The following is a 19,457-nucleotide window of genomic DNA, read 5'->3' on the forward strand; positions in this document are numbered from 1 at the left end:
ATCTAGTGATCAAACTACAATTATGGTCAAATTGATTAGATCAGGTTAGAATCCTTGTCGATTTTGAGCAGTTGATTGAACCTAATCAATGATTGATTAGGATTAGGTCAAAGGGGCTCAAAATCAAATTTAGATGTATTTAATCACATCGATTCACATTTTGATGTGAATTGATTGACTCAAGATCAAATTTGGCTCCGAGGTTCGGGTTCATTTCAATAGATTAATCTGATCGATTCTAATCGATCAATTTAGTGTCTAAGGCAAGTATCTAGATGGTGGTTATTTAATTGGTTCTATTGTCTGATCTGATCAATTTGATTGATGTCTAAGGAAAGCAATGGGGGAACCCCCACTCATCTTAACTTATCTGGTCATTTTGGGAGATTCAGTTTCGCATTGGATTGCTTGTTGACTCGAGTTCACCCATGCCGACTAGGCTGGTTAGACATATGAATGTGCTGATCTGAATTTGATCAATCGGATGTCAGATCTGCTGATTTAGAAGAGACCTAAACTTAAATCTCCTCATTAAATATTAAGTCTAGATGTCTTCCATCATTATAAAGATGCGGGTGCCTTCCTGGTGTTGATCGTTCTTGGTTGGTTACAGTGGTTTGGTTGCATCAGGAAGGTATAACCACTCAATTGGTATTTGATGTCCTGAGGTAGAGATGGGGTTGAACCCAATAACTGTTAGGTGAGGGTCCTAATGACGGTTTTGTGTCCGCTAGTGAACGATGGGTCTAACTTAACTAAGAATTGTGTCAGTAATTGTTAGGTGAGGTCACAGGACTTAGAGACCAAGCCCATTGCATCTTGCTTAATAAAGCAATGGACAAGGTATTGTCCACTCATTGGTCTATGCTCACTAATAACGGTTAGGTGATGTGTGTATAGATTAATGAGACTGCAGTATCCATTTGAAACCGATCGCGTATAGATTTTCGTTTCTCCATCTGAGTGTCGGAGATTCAAAGAAATAGTGGGAGCCTTGTTTATTTTTTAAAGTCTCTAGAATAAATATTTTATAAGTACAAACATCTAACTAGAAACTATTCTCTCAGCAAATAATCATGTCGAGTGCAAATCCTTTAGCTCGTATCCTCGATACCAATAAGTTGATCGGTACGAACTATAAAGATTGGTTTCGAAATTTGAGAATCATTCTCAGTTCTGAGAAACTTACCCATATCCTTGATCAGGATGCGCATGTGTTACCAGCTCGTCCATCCTCTGATCAACGAGCCGTATTTGAGAAGTGGATGGATGAAGATAACAAGGTAAAGTGTTATATTTTAGCGTCCATGTCCAATGATCTTCAGTGACAGCATGAAGATATGACTGCCTAAGAGATACTGACTCACCTGTAAGAGTTGTATGGTGAGCAAAATCGCATAGCTCATTTTGAGATCTCTCGCAGACTATTCAGAGCGAAAAGGCATGATGGGTAGTCTGTCAATGATCATTTTTTGACAGTGATCAAGGACATCGAGGAGTTTCAGAATCTTGGGATGAATATGGATAAGGAATTGTAGGTGGATTTGATCCTTCAGTCTCTTTTTGATTCGTATGGGCAGTTCATTATGAACTACCATATGAATAAAATTGATAGCACTTTGTCCGAATTACTGAACATGCTGGTGACAGCAGATGGTACCTTGAAAAGTTCAAAGGGTACAGTTCTGATTGTGGAGCGGGCTTCCTCTAAGAGAAAGTCTTCTTTTAAGAAGAAGAAGCCTGCGAAGAAGCAAAAGAATGAGATCAAGTCCAAGAAGCAGGTTTCGAAGAAAGCTGATGACAAAGAAAAGTGTTTCCATTGCAACGTCGAAGGCCACTGGAGAAAGAACTATCTGACCTACCTAGCGACTGTCAAGAACAAGAAGAAGGATGGGTTTTCTGAAGGTACGTCTGATATGCTCGTTATTGAAACTAATCTAACGGTTTCCTTTTCTTCTAGTTGGATTCTTGATTGTGGTTCAAGTGCTCATTTGTGCACTTCTATGCAGGGTCTTAAAGAAGTTAGAGGGTTGGGAGAAGGCGAGGTCACTCTCCAGATCGGCAATAGAGAAAGGGTTGCTGCTATAGCCGTTGGGACCTATCCTCTATAATTATCGTTAGGGATTAGTTTAATTTTGAAAGACTGTTATTATGTACCTATAGTCAGTAGGAATTTGATTTCCATATCTGTACCGGTACAGGATAATTATAATTTTTATTTCAATAAAGATGTGTTTGATTTATTTTGGAAATAAAGTTGTTACACGTGCTTTCTTGATTGACGGTCTTTATTATTTGCATATGAATGCGAGTGTCAATATTAACGAGCAAACTGTGAATGCCATAGGGTCTAAGAGACTTAGAGATAGGATTAGTCAAAAATATCTGTGGCATCTTCAGTTAGGCTATATAGGAGAGGACAGACTCAACAAACTGGAGAAAGATGGTCTTCTCGGACCATTGACTTCCGAGTCTTATCTGGTTTATGAATCGTGTCTTCAAGAAAAAATGACTAAGCTGTCCTTTGTGGGACAAGGAAAAAAGGCCACTGAGATATTAGCTTTGGTACACATTGATGTGTGTAGTCCATTCGATGTACAAGTCAGGGGTGATTTTGTCTACTTCATAATTTTTACTGATGATTATTCATGGTATAGGTTTATATATTTGATACATCGTAAGTCTGAAGCCTTTGAAAAGTTCATAGGGTTCAGACATGAAGTAGAAAAACAGAACAGAAAATCTATAAAGGTTCTTTGATCAGATCGAGGAGGGGAATAACTTAGTGAAAAATTTCGGACCTATCTCAAGAATAATGGCATAGTCTCACAGTGGATACCTCCAGGAATATCTTAGCTCAACGGGGTATCCGAAAAGAAGAATCGGATCCTATTAGATATGGTTCGGTTCATGATGAGCTTCACGGACCTTCCTGTCTTTCTCTAGAGACATGCATTACTTTCTGCGATTTATCTTTTGAATCGGATTTTCTCTAAATCCATTCTTACCACACCATATGAGTTATGGCATGGTAAGAAATCAACTCTTGGGTACCTTAAGATTTAGGGATGTCAGGCCCATGTTGTAATAATCCATCCAAAAAAAAAATCCAAAACCTCACGTATTGTGCATGTGAGGCTGGGAGAAGGAAGACTCCCGATGGAGTCTTTCTCTTCTCCGACTTTGGCTGGAAAAATGGTGTTTGGGGCTTTCAAAAACTTGGATTAAATCCCTAAAAATCCATCTATAAAAAGTGCTTTTCCCCTTCCTTGAATTTCCTCACGAATTCCTCAAGAAATCATCATCGATTCCTTGGAAAAATTACCGCCAATTTGGGTCTGTTCATGAGTTCTTTTCTTGGGATTTCACCGAAGAGATCGTCGGAAATCTCCTATGGCTCCTCTGGACCGCGGTAACTCCTTCCCTTTCCTCCTTTTTTTTCTTTTTTCGGTCATCCTCTTGTCATCAATCCTCGGATTGGAGTCGACGATCATCGGATTTACCTTGAAATAGGGCAGTCCTTGTTTTGTTCTTGGTTTCACCTTTCGCCACCAGCAACATCCGCCACTGGGGCCGTCGCCGGTGCCATGGTGTTTGCCGCCACTGGGAGCCGCTTAGGTGGTTAGTTTTGGTGGTCGGTGGCCATGCGTGGCAGAGGGAGAACGGTAGAGGATCCCTTGTTTGAAGAGAAGGGGAGAAGAGAGTCCTCTCTCCTCCTTTGGTTTATTAATTAATTTTATTTAGTTGATCAAATAATTTTTAATTATTTTTTTTAGATGGATTATGGGAAATTCTAGAAGAGATTTTGAGACCAGGTGTGGATCCTGGTGAATCCCAATAGAGATTTCTAAATGATTAATTTGATTTATTTTAAAATATTAATTTGAATATATAGGAGAATATTTCTTGGATGAGGACATCGAGAAAGGTTCGATACAGATTGTAAACCTAATTTCTCTTTCTATTTTCTCCCTTTACCAGCTTCTCTCTAGAATTTTCTCTTTCTTCATGGATTTCTTTCTCCAGGAGTCTTACGGATCAGTGGAGGGTCCAGGTACTTAAGTAATCCTGATCTTGGTTGATCCTGGAGAGGTCTTGGATTTATGTTATTAGGGTCATTTATCTGTAATTTCTCCATATATGATTTTTATGTTTGATCCTGATCATGTAGAGATGCGACTGTCTGCATAAGATGTCAAGCACAATATTTTATTTTCAAAATTCGTAAATCAAAGTGTTCGTTGATTGTTGTGTTTGAATCAATCATCAATAGAGATAAGAATTTCTATACATGATCACCATTAATATACTACTTTTATTATTGGATTTGTACCATTGGTTTTATGTTGTTGAACTCGTGTGATGGATTTATTGTATTTGAGATACCATTATTTATTAATTTTCAGCGTGAATGCCTTATGTGTGGATTATATATATATATATATATATTATTTATTAATTTTCAGCGTGAATGCCTTATGTGTGGACTATATATATATATACATCAGTGATTGATTATATGAGCATGTGGATATGATATACTCAATTTGGTCAACTGTAAACTAAAAATTGATACGATGAAAGCAACCTAAATAACTAGATGGAAAAGATATGGTTTGGACTAGCCTCGTCATGTAGAACGGTCTGTCAGGAGCTTATGCCTGGGACAGCCTGCTAGGAGGTTATGTCTGAGACAGCCTCCACGGGCTTATACATGGATCAGCCGGTCAGGAGTTCATGCTTGGGACAGTCCGCTAGGAGCTTATGTCTGGGACAGTCCTTACGGGCTTTTATACGTGGGACAGCCGATCAGGAGCTTATCTTGGGACATTTCGTGAGGAGTTTATGTCTGGAACAGCCTTTATGGCTTAAGCGAGATATTTGGATTAGATGGAGATTGAGACATGATCTTGGTTAGTCCAGAGCTGGAAAGAAAAATGTTAAAGATCATGTGATTATGAAAAGAGAAATAGAGGACGACATGAAGCTAATACTGAAAAAAGTGTTTCATCCGTTAACATATGATGATTCATCTCTTTTGATAAGATAATTTATGGATGTTTGCAATATTCTGGATATTGAACATGAGATTTTATATTTTATTGCTTATCTTTATTTTCAGATTATATTATTATATTGATGTGATGTGTGGAACTCTTACTGGGCGGTAAAGCTTAGCCCTCCTCTTTTTCTTTTCTTCTCAGAGTTATAGGATGCTCATGATTGGCTATGATTTGGGTTTGCAGATGAGCGGATGAATAGATAGAGTGTTATTGATATCCAGTTGGATGATAGAAGGAATTGAATTTGTAATTATATAAATTTTGCTCATTGTTATGAAAATAGATCATTATTATTTATAAATATTGAGATATTGTAATGAATTATTTTAGGCCTTGCATATTCTTTAGGGCATCCTAAGGAGTGTGCGGCTATCATGTATTCGATCCGGATGTTGGGTTCAGATCATGACAGAGTGGTATCAGAGCTTAGGTTTAAGATCATTAGAGATGTGATATAAGTGATATCAAAACTCTGAGATTATGATCAATAGAGTATGATGGATAATATCAGAGCTTAAGATTATGATCACTAAGGATGTGATAAAATTATATTAGAGTTTAGGTTATAATCATTAGGAAATATGACTTTAGTGGTATTTGAGCCTAAGGTTATAATTATTCGGGATTGTGACTTTAGTGATATTTGAATTTGAGGTTATGATCATGAGGAACATGATAGACATAAAAGAAAGGATTCAATGTTTGGATTTCGAATCAATAGATACTATGATGAAATTTATGCATAAGTGGTGTATGATGTCTATAATAAAATTGATGAGTTATATCTTAGATTTTAATTAATAGGATTGACCTAAGTATGAGAAGTGTTGATCTTGGAATGAAGTAGGAGGTATTGATATATTGTGTTGAGTATACTTGATGATTTTAAAATGATAAACTTATAGGGGTGGAGATCATGATAACTTTTTTGATTTTGATATTAATTGTCTAATCATTACAAATTTTGAATTTATTAGAAGAAAGTTAGGATGTGGTCTAAAAAAAATTGCATCATATGAGAGAAAAATATTTTCGAGCATTGAACCTATGAGAGGTCATATATAAAACTCGAATTTGGATGAAAGTTATACTTGAATTTTATTATGAGAATATGAGATACACATCTTGGTAAAATCTTTGGTTATTCAAAATATCATATTTGGATTTGGTTTCTTGATTTTTCGAATTGCATTGAATTTCAAGTCGAAAGTTTGCTTTTCTAAGTGGATCTAAGGTATTTTGATATTGTTGTTAAATTGACTAAGAAATTTGGTTTTGTTAGAGTATGATATATACGTTATGATGAAATCTTTAATAATTCGTATTACCATCTTTGGATTAGATTCCTTAATTTTTCTTATGATTGTTGAAGATAGTGGAGTGTATTAATTATTCAAATCAAAATTTAGATTTCTGAGCTGATCTAAGATATCTTGCTATTGTTAAATTTTGAATGACTTATATAAGGGACAAGATTTTGCATGGATTTATCTATTGGTGCTAAGGGTTGTGATGAAGGGAGCTTTGCAAGAAATAACCAAGTTGATTCTACTTACAATGAAGTTGACTTCAGTTCTTCTAGTTTGTTCAAGTTGAAGTTATTTCTTTTATAAAGAAATATTGGTTTAGAAATTGTCTAAATGATCGTAAGGTAAATTCAAGGTTAACTCTAATTAATTCTAGATATGTTGGATTCTTGATGAAGCTTATGCAATGATTTCAAACATAGAAAGTGGATCAAGATTTAATTTTTGATGTGCTATGCCCAAAGGATAGTAAAGATAAAGAAACTTAAAGTTTTGCTTTAAGTTCTATATAAAAATTTGAAGGTTGGATCTATCTTTGATTGATCTAACATACAAGGATATTTTTATCTTTCGATAAACCTATATAATTTAGTAAATTAAGATCAGAGTGCGCAGCAGAAACATGGTAGTTTAAACTCATTAGAAGCATTAATCCTTTGAATCAAAAGATATTATGATGGAATACATTAGCTGCAAATAAGGAAGGATTTTATTGATAATGAAAGGATACTACTAATTTTTGACCTAATCTAATCATAGGCGTGCAATTTTTGCCAATAGGTTACTTCATTGCAGATAATGTCAAGAAATCTTAGATATCTCAAGTTTATTGTTAACAGCTTGATAGTTCTTTTGTTAGTTCAAATCTAAAATGTCTTGGCACAGATCTTATTTTTCGAGATTTAACATTGTTACTTGAACTGATGTAGAAGGTTGAGGTTTTTCTAAGAAGGAAGTTCAGTTAAAATTATTGGAAGGTCAAAAGCAAAAGAAGCCTATAATTATGAGGAGTGTTTGATGTTTAGGCTATCTTTAGTTTATATTAAAGGTAATGGGTTAACCAATCAATATAATGGACAAAGAATTTTGGTATTTTAATATTCGATTAAAATATTATTGTTTGTTTGAAAAAAAAAATTAAGAAACCAACACGAAGGGAATGAGTTTGAGATGTCACATAATTTTGTTATATCAAGATCTTGTAAAACAAGTACTATGAAAGATAGACTATTCGAAGCTTGAGGATGACATAATCGATGTATTTTTAAGGTTATTGATCAAGTTAATTTCGATGATGAAATTATTTTAAGGAGAGGAGAATGTAATAACCTATCCAAAAAAAAAATCCAAAACCTCACCCATTGTGCTGGGAGCCTCGAGAGTCTTCCTCTTCCCTCGGGAGTCTTCCTCTTCTCCAACTTTGGCTAGGAAAATGGTGTTGGGGCTTTCAAAAATTTGGATTAAATCCCTAACAATCTATTTATAAAAAGGGCTTTTCCCCTCCCTTGAATTTCCTCACGAATTTCTCAAGAAATCGTCACCGATTCCTTAGAAAAATTGCCGTCGATTTGGGTCTGTTCATTGTTCTTTTCTTGGGATTTCACCAACGAGATCGTCGGAAATCTCCTATGGCTCCTCTGGACCATGGTAACTCCTTCCCTTCCTCCTTTTCTTTCTTTTCTCGGTCATCCTTTCGTCATCAATCCTCGGATTGGAGCCGGTGGTCGTCGGATTTACTGTGAAATAGGGCAGCCCTTGTTTTGTTCTTGGTTTCACCTTTCATCGCCGACAACATCTGCCATTGGGGCCGTTGCTGGTGCCGTGGTGTTCGCCGCCACTGGGAGCCACCGTGGGTGGTTGGTTCTAGTGGTCGGTGGCCACGCATGGGAAAGGGAGAATGGGAAAGGATCCCCTGTTTTAAGAGAAAGGGAGAAGAGAGTCCTTCTCTCTCTTCTTTGGTTTATTAATTAATTTTTTTTAGTTGGTCAAATAATTTTTAATTATTTCTCTTAGATGGATTATGGGAAATTCTAGAAGAAAGATTTTGAGACCAGGCGTGGACCCTGAAGAATCCCAATAGAGAATTTTAGATGATTAATTTGATTAATTTGATTTATTTCGAAATATTAATTTGAATATACAGGAGAACAACTTTTTGGACAAGAGGACATCGAGAAAGGTTTGATTCAGATTGTAAATCTAGTGAGTTTCTCTCTCTATTTTCTCACTCTACCAGCTTCTCTCTCTACTTTCTCTCTCAAAAATTTTCTCTTTCTTCATGAATTTCTTTCTCTAGGAGTCTTACGGATCAATGGAGGGTCCAGGTACTTAAGTAATCCTGATTTTGGTTAATTCTAAGAGAGATCTTGGATTTATGTCATTAGGATCATTTATCCGTAATTTTTCCATATATGATTTTTATGTTTGATCCTGGTCATGTAGAGATGCGACTGTCTGCATAAGATATCAATCATAATATTTTATTTTCAAAATTTGTAAATCAAAGAGTTCGTTGATTGTTGTGCTTGGATCAATCATTAATAGAGGTAAGAATTTCTGTACATTATCATCATTATATATACTATTTTTATTGTTGGATTTGTACCGTTGGTTTTATATTATTGAACTCGTGTGATGGATGTATTGTATTTGAGATACCATTATTTATTAATTTTTAGTATGAATGCCTTATATATGGATTATATATATATATATATATTATAGTGATTGATTATATGAGTATGTGGATATGATATATTCAATTTGGTCAACTGTAAACTAGAAATTGATATGATGAAAGCAATCTAAATAACTAGATGGAAAAAATATGGTTTGGACTAGTCTCGTTATGTGGAGCAGTCCGTCAGGAGCTTATGCCTGGGACAGCCTGCTAGGAGCTTATGCCTGGGATAGTCTTCATGGGTTTATACGTGGATCAGCCGGTCAAGAGCTCATGCCTGAGACAGCTCGTCAGGAGCTTATGCCTGGGACAGCTCCCATGGGCTTTTATACGTGGGACAGTCGGTCGGGAGCTCATCTTGGGACAGTTCGTCAGGAGCTTATGTCTGGGGCAGTCTTTATGACTTAAGCGAGATATTTGGATTAGATGAAGATTGAGGCATGATCTTGGTTAGTCCAGAGTCGGAAAGAAAAATATTAAAGATTATATGATTATGAAAAAAGAAATAGAGGACAAGACATGAAACTAATACTGAATAAAAATTTTTCATCCGTTAACATATGATGATGCATCTATTTTGACAAGACAGATAATTTATGGATGTTTGCAGTATTTTGGATATTGAACATGAGATTTTATGTTTTATTGCTTATTCTTATTTTCAGATATATTATTATATTAGTGTGATATGTGGAACTCTTATTGGGCTATAAAGCTCATCTCTTTTTTCTTCTCAGAGTTACAAGATGCTCATGATTGACTATGGTTTGAGTTTGCGGGTGAGCAGATGAATAGATAGAGCATTATTGATATCCAGTCGGATGATAGAAGGAATTGAATTTATAATTGTATAAATTTTGCTCATTATTATGAAAATAGATCATTATCATTTATAGTTATTGAGATATTGTAATAAATTATTTTAGGCCTTGCATGTTCTTTAGGACACTCTAAGGAGTGTGCGGCCATCACGTATCCAATCCGGATGTTGGGTTCGGAGCGTGACCAATGTCAAGCGATAGCAGATGGACAAGTTAGAGGTTAGGTATTTTAGGGCTCGCTTATAGGGTATCCTAAGAAAATCATGAGATACTACTATCTTCCTGAGGATCACAATGCGATTGTGAGCCGTCATGTCATCTTCTTAGAGAAAAAGTTTATCCAAGATGGAGACAGTGGAAGGAAGATTGAGTTCGAAGAGAAAGTCCTTCAAGAGTATCGAGTTTAAGAACCTGAACCCAGTAGTGAGCCAGTAGATGTGGTACTTCCACCTCGTAGATCAAGTAGGATCTTCCGTCCTCCTGAAAGGTACTTAGGTATTCTTACAGAAAATTTAGAGGAAGCATTCCTTATGGGAGATAGGGATATTAGGAATGATCTCAAGACCTATGATGAGGCAATGTTAGATATAGACTGTGAGAAATGGATGGAAGTGATGAAGTCAGAAATTAACTCCATGCATTCCAACCAAATTTGGTCCTTAGTAGATCCATTTGAAGGTATTGTACCTATTGGGCGTAAATAGATTTATAAAAGAAAAATTAAGTCAGATGATAAGGTAGAGACCTATAAGGCAAGGCTGGTCGCGAAAGGCTTCGCGTTGACTATCATGAAATTTTTTCATCCATGGTCATGCTGAAATCTATCCGTACTCTGCTTGCGATAACAACTTTTTATGATTATGAAATTTAGCAGATGGATGTGAAAACTGTTTTCCTAAATGGATATCTTGAGGAAGATATCTATATAGAGCAGCCTTTGGGTTTCACATCCAGTGATAGTGATCACAAGGTCTGCAAGTTGTAAAGGTCCATATATGAACTCAAGCAAGTATCTTGGAGTTGGAACACTCGCTTTAATGATGTGATCAAAATGTTTGATTTCATTAAAAACGAGGAGCTATGTGTACAAAAAGATCAATGGGAGCGCTGTCTCATTCCTCGTATTATACGTGGATGACATCCTCCTAATTGGAAATGATATTTCCATACTGACATCGATCAAAGTATGGTTATCAAAAGAGTTTGCCATAAAAGATCTAGGAGAAGCTTTCTACATTCTTGGTATAAAAGTCTATAGGGATAGATCTAAGAGAATGATAGGACTCTCACAGCGAATGAACATAGAGGAGGTGCTGAAGAGATTCAGCATGGAAAACTCTAAGAGGGGTCTTTTGCCCCTTAGACATGGCATTTATCTCTCCAAGATGTGTCCCAACACATCTGAAGAGATCCCGTGCATGAGCAAGATCTCTTATGTTTCGATAATAGGGAGCCTCATATATGTCATGTTATGTACACGACCTGATATAGCTCTTACCGTGAGTGTCATAAGCAGATATCAGGCAAATCCAGGTGAAGAGCACCAGATTGCTGTGAAAAATATTCTTAAGTATTTGAGAAGAACTAAGAATTTGTTGGTCGTCTTTGGTGGAGGATCGAAGCTGAAAGTTGAGGGATACACCGATTCAGACTTTATGACTGATGTCGATGATAGAAAGTCTATATCGGGGTGTATTTTCTTATGTAATGGTGGTGCGATTAGTTGGAAAAGTTTCAAGCAGCCGATCATTACAGATTCGATCATGGAAGCTGAGTACGTCGCTGTCTCTGAAACTGCTAAGGAAGCTTTTTGGTTTAAGAAGTTCATTGCATTGCTGGGTGTGATGACATCAGATGTCATTGCACTGCATTACGACAACAACGGCATCATAGCCCTTGTTAAGGAGCTCAGGTCTCACCAGAAGTTCAAGCATGTAGAGCGGCAATTTCACATCATATGCGAATACCTCGAGAAGAAGTTCGTCGAGGTGCAGAGAGTTGACTCTACGCACAACTTGGCTGACCCGCTGACCAAGCTTCTCAGCCAGCAGTAGATTGAAACTCATCTTGAGAAGATGAGTCTTAGGTATATGGCCCATTGGCTCTAGGTCAAGTGGGAGTTTGTTAGAAATGTGTCTTAGAAATCAATTGTTGGCTGATACATTTTGTAATTTCAAGGCTTAATCTTGTACTTGTAATATTTTTATTATTAATAAAATAATTTTTTTATTCCAATCATGTTTGTGTCTATGATTTGTCCTAGAAATTAGCAAAGATGATTTTGTATATTCTCAAAGTATTGAAAATTTGAGACATACATTATTAGTGGTTAGTTTCTAAATGCTCCCGATCAAAAGATCATCACGGAGGACAGTGATCCATTCATTCGAGATCGGTGCATGGTTCATCTTCTTTGTGGGTAGATGAGTCTCGGATCTACAGTGTAGGGATATTGGGGTGAGGTGCGGGTGGTTGTTAGAGAATAACTTGTACTGAGCGTGATCAATACGAGAAACCACTTGGATGTCTACTCACTTGTCAGTGATTGTTTTGGTGCTGCAGTGGTGTGAGTGATCTTTTGACCTGCGGTGTCATCGGCTATTCGTAGCGAGGCTATTGAGTTTGACTGCACATTATCTTGGTCCTTAGCCATTTGGGTCCTTGCTGTGTATGTTGGCTACAGTAGATTCAGATTCGCTGTTTAGAATAGGATGCATCTAGATGAAATCTATCGATTTTGATGGAAAAAGAGAAGTTCTATATGATTTGCAAAATTGAGTTCAGAAAATCTTTGGCTAAAGCAAGTGTGAATGCTGGAAAAGAGTTTTCACGGGATTCATAAATGAACTCTAATCGAGCCAATCTTGCATATGACTGACGATAGGGTCTAACGAATTCTCCATGACCTCTGTCAAGTCGAGACTCACGATAGAAGAACTGAATTATACGATAACTGCATTTAGAGGTTCATACTTTCATTCTACTGGATTGCTACTACATACTGTTAGGTGTCACTGGTAGATGTGGGACTCATCGGGCATCGTTTTGATGATCGATGACCCTCGAAGGATAGAGTTCAAATTGTTCCAACCCATCGAAAGGAGTTTCGATGATATTATGATGGAGATCACAATATATCTCACTACTAGATAGAATGGAATCTATGGGGTCACATATTAAGAGATTTAATCTTGAATTAATCAATTGGACTTGTGAAGTTCTAATTGGGTTAGGATTTATTGAAATCCTATTGGGTTTAAGAGAACCATGCTGGCACATGGTTAAACCTAATTTTTCTATGAACTTCGATTGGATCAAGTCTATAGCCTTGAATCTAATCTAAATCCATTTGGATTTAGCTGGGCACCTAATTGTGAACCCAAGAGGATTAGATCATGTCAATGAGTTGGCAATCTAATCTCCTCTTTTTCTCCTTTGATATTTTCTTTTGAAGCAAGGAATTGATGGAAAGAAGAGAGCACCATCCTCTCTTTTTTGGAAGGTCCAAGGGGCGCCAACCTCTTGGAATGGTATAAGGAAGAGAGAGGGACCTTCTCCCTCTTCTTGGTTTGGCATGGAAGGAGAGAGAGAGGGGCCATGCCCCCTCTCTTGCATGAAAAACCCTAGAAGGGGCGCCAAGGGTTGGCACCCCAACTACCTATCTCATTAGATGAGGGGCACCCACTTAGTCTGCCTATTTTGACTGGGATGCCCCATCTGCTTGCCAAAAGAGATTAAGATGCTATCAATTAAGTCTAGTTTTAATGAGAAATAATCAAATTAAAAAGGTAGAAATCCTTATGAGATAAGGACTAGCCTTTTTAGGTTGATTGGTTTTTGATTTGGATCAAGGAAGGGTCTATATAAAAGATAATCTCTTAGGGTTTAATTAAAAATTGAATTTTGAGAATTCAAAATTTTTCCTCTCTCCTCTCCAAGCTTCATCCTCTCTTCCTTTTCTCTTTCCCACACCCAGGGTTGGGCGTCCATCTTCTACATGCTTGAGTTGAGAAGGGTCTCTTCTACAGCAAGAAACAAGGAGAAGAAGCTGCAGTTCAAGGGTTGAAGTTGCAGTCAAGATCAATTACTGATCAAGATTCCAAGAGGCAAAGATCCTATTTGAAGAAGAAGGATCTACCACGAGAAGAAGGATTCAAGGTTGATCCCGGTGGATATTTATAGAGATCGGACACGTGTGTGGCTTAAGGACCTTCGAATCTAAGATCATCGGAAGCGGTGTATTTCTATCCGTGCAAAGATACTGAGATTTGATCTCTTCTTTGTTTTTTTTTTCAGATTATATATGCATGTTTTTATCCCTGGGCTCGGATAGGATTAGAGGAGATCTAATGCATGTGGGGTTAAAAGGTTTAATCCGATTTGTTTTCGCTACTCTTAAAAAAGATTTTTGAAATCTATGCATGCATCCTACCCGATTTTCTAACACGTCTCCTCCACCCCCAACAAAAAAGAAAAAGAAACTAAAAGAATGGAGGAAGAGAATAATTAAAAGAATTTGCGTATGAACTATGTACTGTCAATTGAAGCATGGCAGTGAATACCATGTTCTCTGGATATGGTCCTCGTATCCTCAACAAGCAAAAAGTAGATTCACTGTTCAGGGATGAACTTGATGCATAATTTTATGAAAACTGTGATAACCTGCACTTAATAATCCGTAACCATGATTTTATCCATCATGCTGCTTCTAGATATGTGGGCATGTAAACGAAGCAGGAAAAGTCACTGACGTAAATTTAAGAAATGTTGCCAGATACAAGCAAAAAAGAAGGGACACTGCGACAATATCTATTGCCTTTTTATGTACATATGTTTAGTCATATTTTATACAGTTTTTGGATCTTCCTAAGATGTTCTCCATGCATCTCTCTGGTTCTGTGATTTACAGTGTAATATTAGAAACAGTTGATTTGAATGACAAATAACCATTCTAGTTAAATTTCCTCATGTTAGTAGCTCTTTTTCTTTTTCTGTTTTGTACATCATCCTACTTTCTGATTATCACCGGTTGCTTTTTTGCATGTACTTTTTTTAAAGTTGGATGCCAGTGAGAATATCAGGATAGCTGATTGTTTGTGTTGCAGTCCAACCTAAGCACTTAAGCTAGTAGGTGAATGGGCCATGAGTATATGAACATCGCTAAGGTCCTTTCCCTATCCAATGTAGGATTGTTACCGCTCTCTCAATACCCCGCCACATGTTGTGCCCCACTCTTTCAGTACTTTGTCACACATGTGGTGCCCAAGGAGAGACAAAATGTGAAGAGAGGCAATACATGGATTGAAAGTGAAAGTCTTGAAGGACCAGTTTGCAAGAGGATCACAGGCTTTGATACCATGTTGAAGTCCAACCCAAATGCTTAAGTTAGTTGGTGAATGGGCCCATGAGTATATGAGCACCACTAAGGTCCCTTCCCCATTCGATGTGGGAATATCACCATTCTATGATTCTATCACAGCTTGGGTTTGGAGAAACAAGAAGTATATTTTCAGCAATTTAAAATACGAAGAACTGATAGAGCTTATGAAATTGTTGAAAGCTCAAAGAGAAATTCTCTTGTTATATGGGCTGAAAGAAACAAACTATAAACTCTTCTTGATGATTATTTTCCATTTGTTTGGCTGAGTTGCGATGTATGTGGCACTGGTTCTTTTACTTACAACATTATCTTTGTAGTTTTCTTAGTATGACCATCTTTGTTGCATTTTTTTTTTCTTCTTTTTTTTTAAGTTGGTGAATTGATGGGTTAATTTCTTATAAAGGTGTTTCAAATATTTAGTTTCTATGCTTCTTCTTATCACCTTAAGTTTTCAATAAAAGTGAGTTTCTGAGAATTGTTAATTTGTAGGAATCAAAAACGAGGAACTTTCATACATATTATACTGGATTTGCTTTGCTTTTCAATTTTCTCAATCCCAACCCCATAGATTATAAACTATTCTCTCCTTCCAAATTAATCTTGACCATCATATCATATGTTGCCTGTCCGTTTTTGTGATTTCTAAGTACTTATTTTGTTTTCTACTTCAGCTTGTTCTTATTTGGCAACCAGCATAACCACTTGAAGATTCTCTATAACTTATGATATGCTTTATGTTTGCTCATAGGGAGCCAATCTTTATGGGCCATAGGTTGTACTGCAATCTTGGGTTTGTGAAATTTTGGGGATTTCAGAATTTAGGATAACTTGTTTGGCAACCTGATCTAACATGATTTGGAAGTGGAATAAAATTATAAAAAAGGGTATTAGTATGACAGGTGAAAGCATGATATAGTTACACATTATTGGATTTATGTGTGCTTTCTGTTTTCTTATATAATTGAACTTCTATAAAAAATGGGAACTAGAATTTTGGTTGATGAGTTAAAAAGGCAAGAAGAATTTTTATGGTGGATTATGGAACTTTGGTGATATATTTCTTAAAGGAAAGATGTTGGTGCCAATGTTTTAGTTGACAAGTTGAAAATTCAAGAAGAATTTTATGTTGTATTGTCTAACTTTGGGAGTATAATTTTTAAGGGTAAAAGTTGATGCATGCAATTTAAGAAAGATCAATTTTCAAAGGCTCCATCCCATGCCAAAACTTATGTAACGACTGCTGTTTTGACATTCTAGTTTTAAAGTTGTTGACCCTAAGAGTTAGGACCCTATTCGATAAAATCAAACCAGAGAAAATAAAAAACCTGAAGAGTAAAAGCCAAAAGGCCTGGAACTCCAACATAGCATGTCATTTTCTGGCTTTAGTACCTTCGGATCCAAAAAAATGTTTTCTTCATTGATCCTTTTCTATCAATGATCTTACTATGATTTTTTCTTCTATTTTATTTTATTTTATTTTTTTTATTGATAGATCATTCATGTTCTCAAGTAAAGAGGCTTGAGTCTCAATTCTCAACCCTTGTTTAAGAATCTTATATAAAACTTTTCTCATTATTCATCAATTTTTCCGTTTATCCATCCAAGGAGAGAGATGAGTGCTTCACCTCCTGAATACTCCAACTGCATTGCATCATACTTTTTTCAAAAAAATCTATAATTGGTTTTGATTAATGGCTAGCATTAGAAGTGTAAAGTTCATCGATCACAACTCTTTTCAAAAACTAGATATTTTATTAGATAAAAATTGATATTAAAACGGGTGGCTCAACGCATGAGGCTCCCATCATTGCAGGGTTTGGGGAGAGTCATATGTATGCAAACTTAACCCCGAGTGCAAAGAGGCTATTTTTGTGGCCTGTGACCTTCAAGTCAAAATGGAGAACCTTACCATTATGTTAAGACTCACCCTCTAAAATATCAATTTTATTTAATAGCAATATCACTTTTTCTAAAAAAAATTGATATTGCTCTTAAGAAATGTTTTTATACTTTTTACATGACTCGAACCACCCCGCCCCCCTAGTGGTTAGGTTCTGGTTCTAGCCCTACTCATGATTGTAGAGATTTTAATTTAATATTACTTTTCAGAGAGGAGCTAGTGGAGAGTTGACATTTTGACTAGCTTATTTAATGGAGCTAATATGCTTAAAGGGCTGATTAATTGAAATTTGTGCATTATTTTATTGAAGGGAGCTTGTACAGAAGTTTGTTGAATTGTTGCATTGTACATCATTTAGTTAAATGGGTGTTAGTTTTTAGAACTAGAAATTGTTGGAATTATGCTAAACAATGGGGATAGAACTACCGATCAGATGATTTTGTTGTTTTCTTTAGAACAACATGTGGTTTGGGGTTAGAGAGAGTGGACATGAGGTTGTCTTTTATGGTCTTTTGCCTCTTCTCTGAATCAATGTCTCATAGCTTGTTTCTATATCATAGAGAAATTTTTGATGGTCTTGGAATAGAAAATTTTTGTTGGTCTTGGAATAGAAACCATAGTTATAAGCCATAACCATAACTATCTAGCCTTATATGCTAACTATTTGGAGTTAGCCTTATGGATCTTCATTCACCAATTATTCCTATTCCAAGCTATATCTGCACATATCCATCTTGACATGCTTATTTTTGTTACACTTGATTCTTTGATCCCTCTTTATTCCCAAACATTCTTCTAACTATAAAATATTGAGAACAACTCTCTCTGTCTCATGTGCAGCTCATCATCAGTCTGTCTCTCACTCTTGTGCATTCACAGTCTGATGGTAGCCCATGAGCATTCCTCATGGATTGGTCTACTGTTGAGTGAGAACTAGGGCGTTGAATCTCTTTTGCACTTTTATGTGAAAACATTATAGTACAAGTTGGATTGGATTTGACAACTATACTAAACCTATTATCTTCCGTTAGTGACTTCTTTCATAAACTTCAGTCTTCTGAGCTCGTTTCCTAAACAAAACTCGCGGCCCTAAGGGTGGTGCGTCAACATTGCCGCATGAAGAGATAGGTGAAAAATCCTTGTGCTCACCATGGACTATGAAACGCTTGGCGAACTGGAGACAACCCCTCTTAGAAGTCAAACTTTTCTGAGTGGATATTGTCACACCCAGCTTGTCTAACAACTGTGAGTATGCCTGAGCTACCTTACCTTCTATTATGACTATGTCGTCTCCCAGAATGGCATAGTTGCAGAACCGCTCTTTCTGGTCAGGATAAACCTTACCTATGGCAAGCCACACTAAGAAATAGTGTGATAGAGCAAATAGGGGCCGATTTATTGCTATCCTGTAAAATTTCCCTTTAGATCACCAAGGTATGCCCTTGAAGCATCTCTTGGTTTCATTCAACCATTTCTAATTCTGTTACATATATTTTCATCTATCTCTCAATTATTTTGTATAACAGATCTCAAAAAATGGAACTTATCATTTTTGTGGTATTCCTTCATCATTTGGTTGATTAACATGGTACGAGAGCTCAGGTTTGTTGGAGATCACAAGTTTGAATTGTTAAAGCTTGATATATATTATTGACCCCTTCCCTAACATCTTAAGCTTTTGGATTTGGTTGCAAGTTAAGATGGTATTGGAGCTTACTTCATGATCTCGCTTTAATCCACGTATCAGCCCTTGCTCCAGGTTGCATCCATCGGGCTCTACACATAAGATTGGATATTGAGAAATAGTCCCATATCAAAAGAGGTAGGAACCTATGTGGTGTTTAAGTACTCATGGACCCATCTACCTATCAACTCAAATTTTTGGATTGGTTTTTCATGATGAATTGCCCTAGTTTAGTTATTTATTTAATTTTCCTCTATTATCTAGTATCTTGATTTCTGATTGTCTCTGACTCGGTTATCCCTCCATGTGTGTTCCAGGCCGCATGTGAAGGCAGTGGGTGTTAAGCCTGATATACATTTAATCCTTTCCCTATTAACTTAGGATTTTAGGGTCAATTGGTAAGTTAAACAATGCTAACTCGGCACCAGACTAGGACATGTTTCAGTACTAGGTCTTGAATCCTTGACTTAATCTTATTGGATCTAGGTTTATATAACTTTGTTAGATATAGATCCAATATCTACAAAGACTAGCTAGCAGCCATGTTCTTTATTCTATCGTTATCTCCTTGAACAATGGAAACCTAGATGATCTTTATTAGGGAGCAAGAAATATAGATATA

General features: G+C 36.5%; 1 protein-coding gene across 10 annotated transcripts in view; it reads left to right on the forward strand.

Moving 5' to 3' along the window:
- The window catches only part of LOC105035011 (barley B recombinant-like protein D), a 58,069-nt gene that overhangs the window by 23,133 nt on the left and 15,479 nt on the right, over positions 1 to 19,457 (forward strand). The window contains exon 1 of one of the 10 annotated variants that reach the window (XM_073246604.1): positions 18,956 to 18,973. The exons of 8 other annotated variants lie outside the window; for them this stretch is intronic. The gene's annotated coding sequence lies outside the window, so the exon portion shown is untranslated. Of the gene's footprint in view, positions 1 to 18,955; positions 18,974 to 19,457 lie in introns of those variants that run through there. One more of the 10 variants, XM_073246599.1, reaches the window with a different exon arrangement.

Source organism: Elaeis guineensis, chromosome 12 (genome assembly GCF_000442705.2).
Source record: "Elaeis guineensis isolate ETL-2024a chromosome 12, EG11, whole genome shotgun sequence".
Lineage (NCBI taxonomy): Eukaryota > Viridiplantae > Streptophyta > Magnoliopsida > Arecales > Arecaceae > Elaeis > Elaeis guineensis.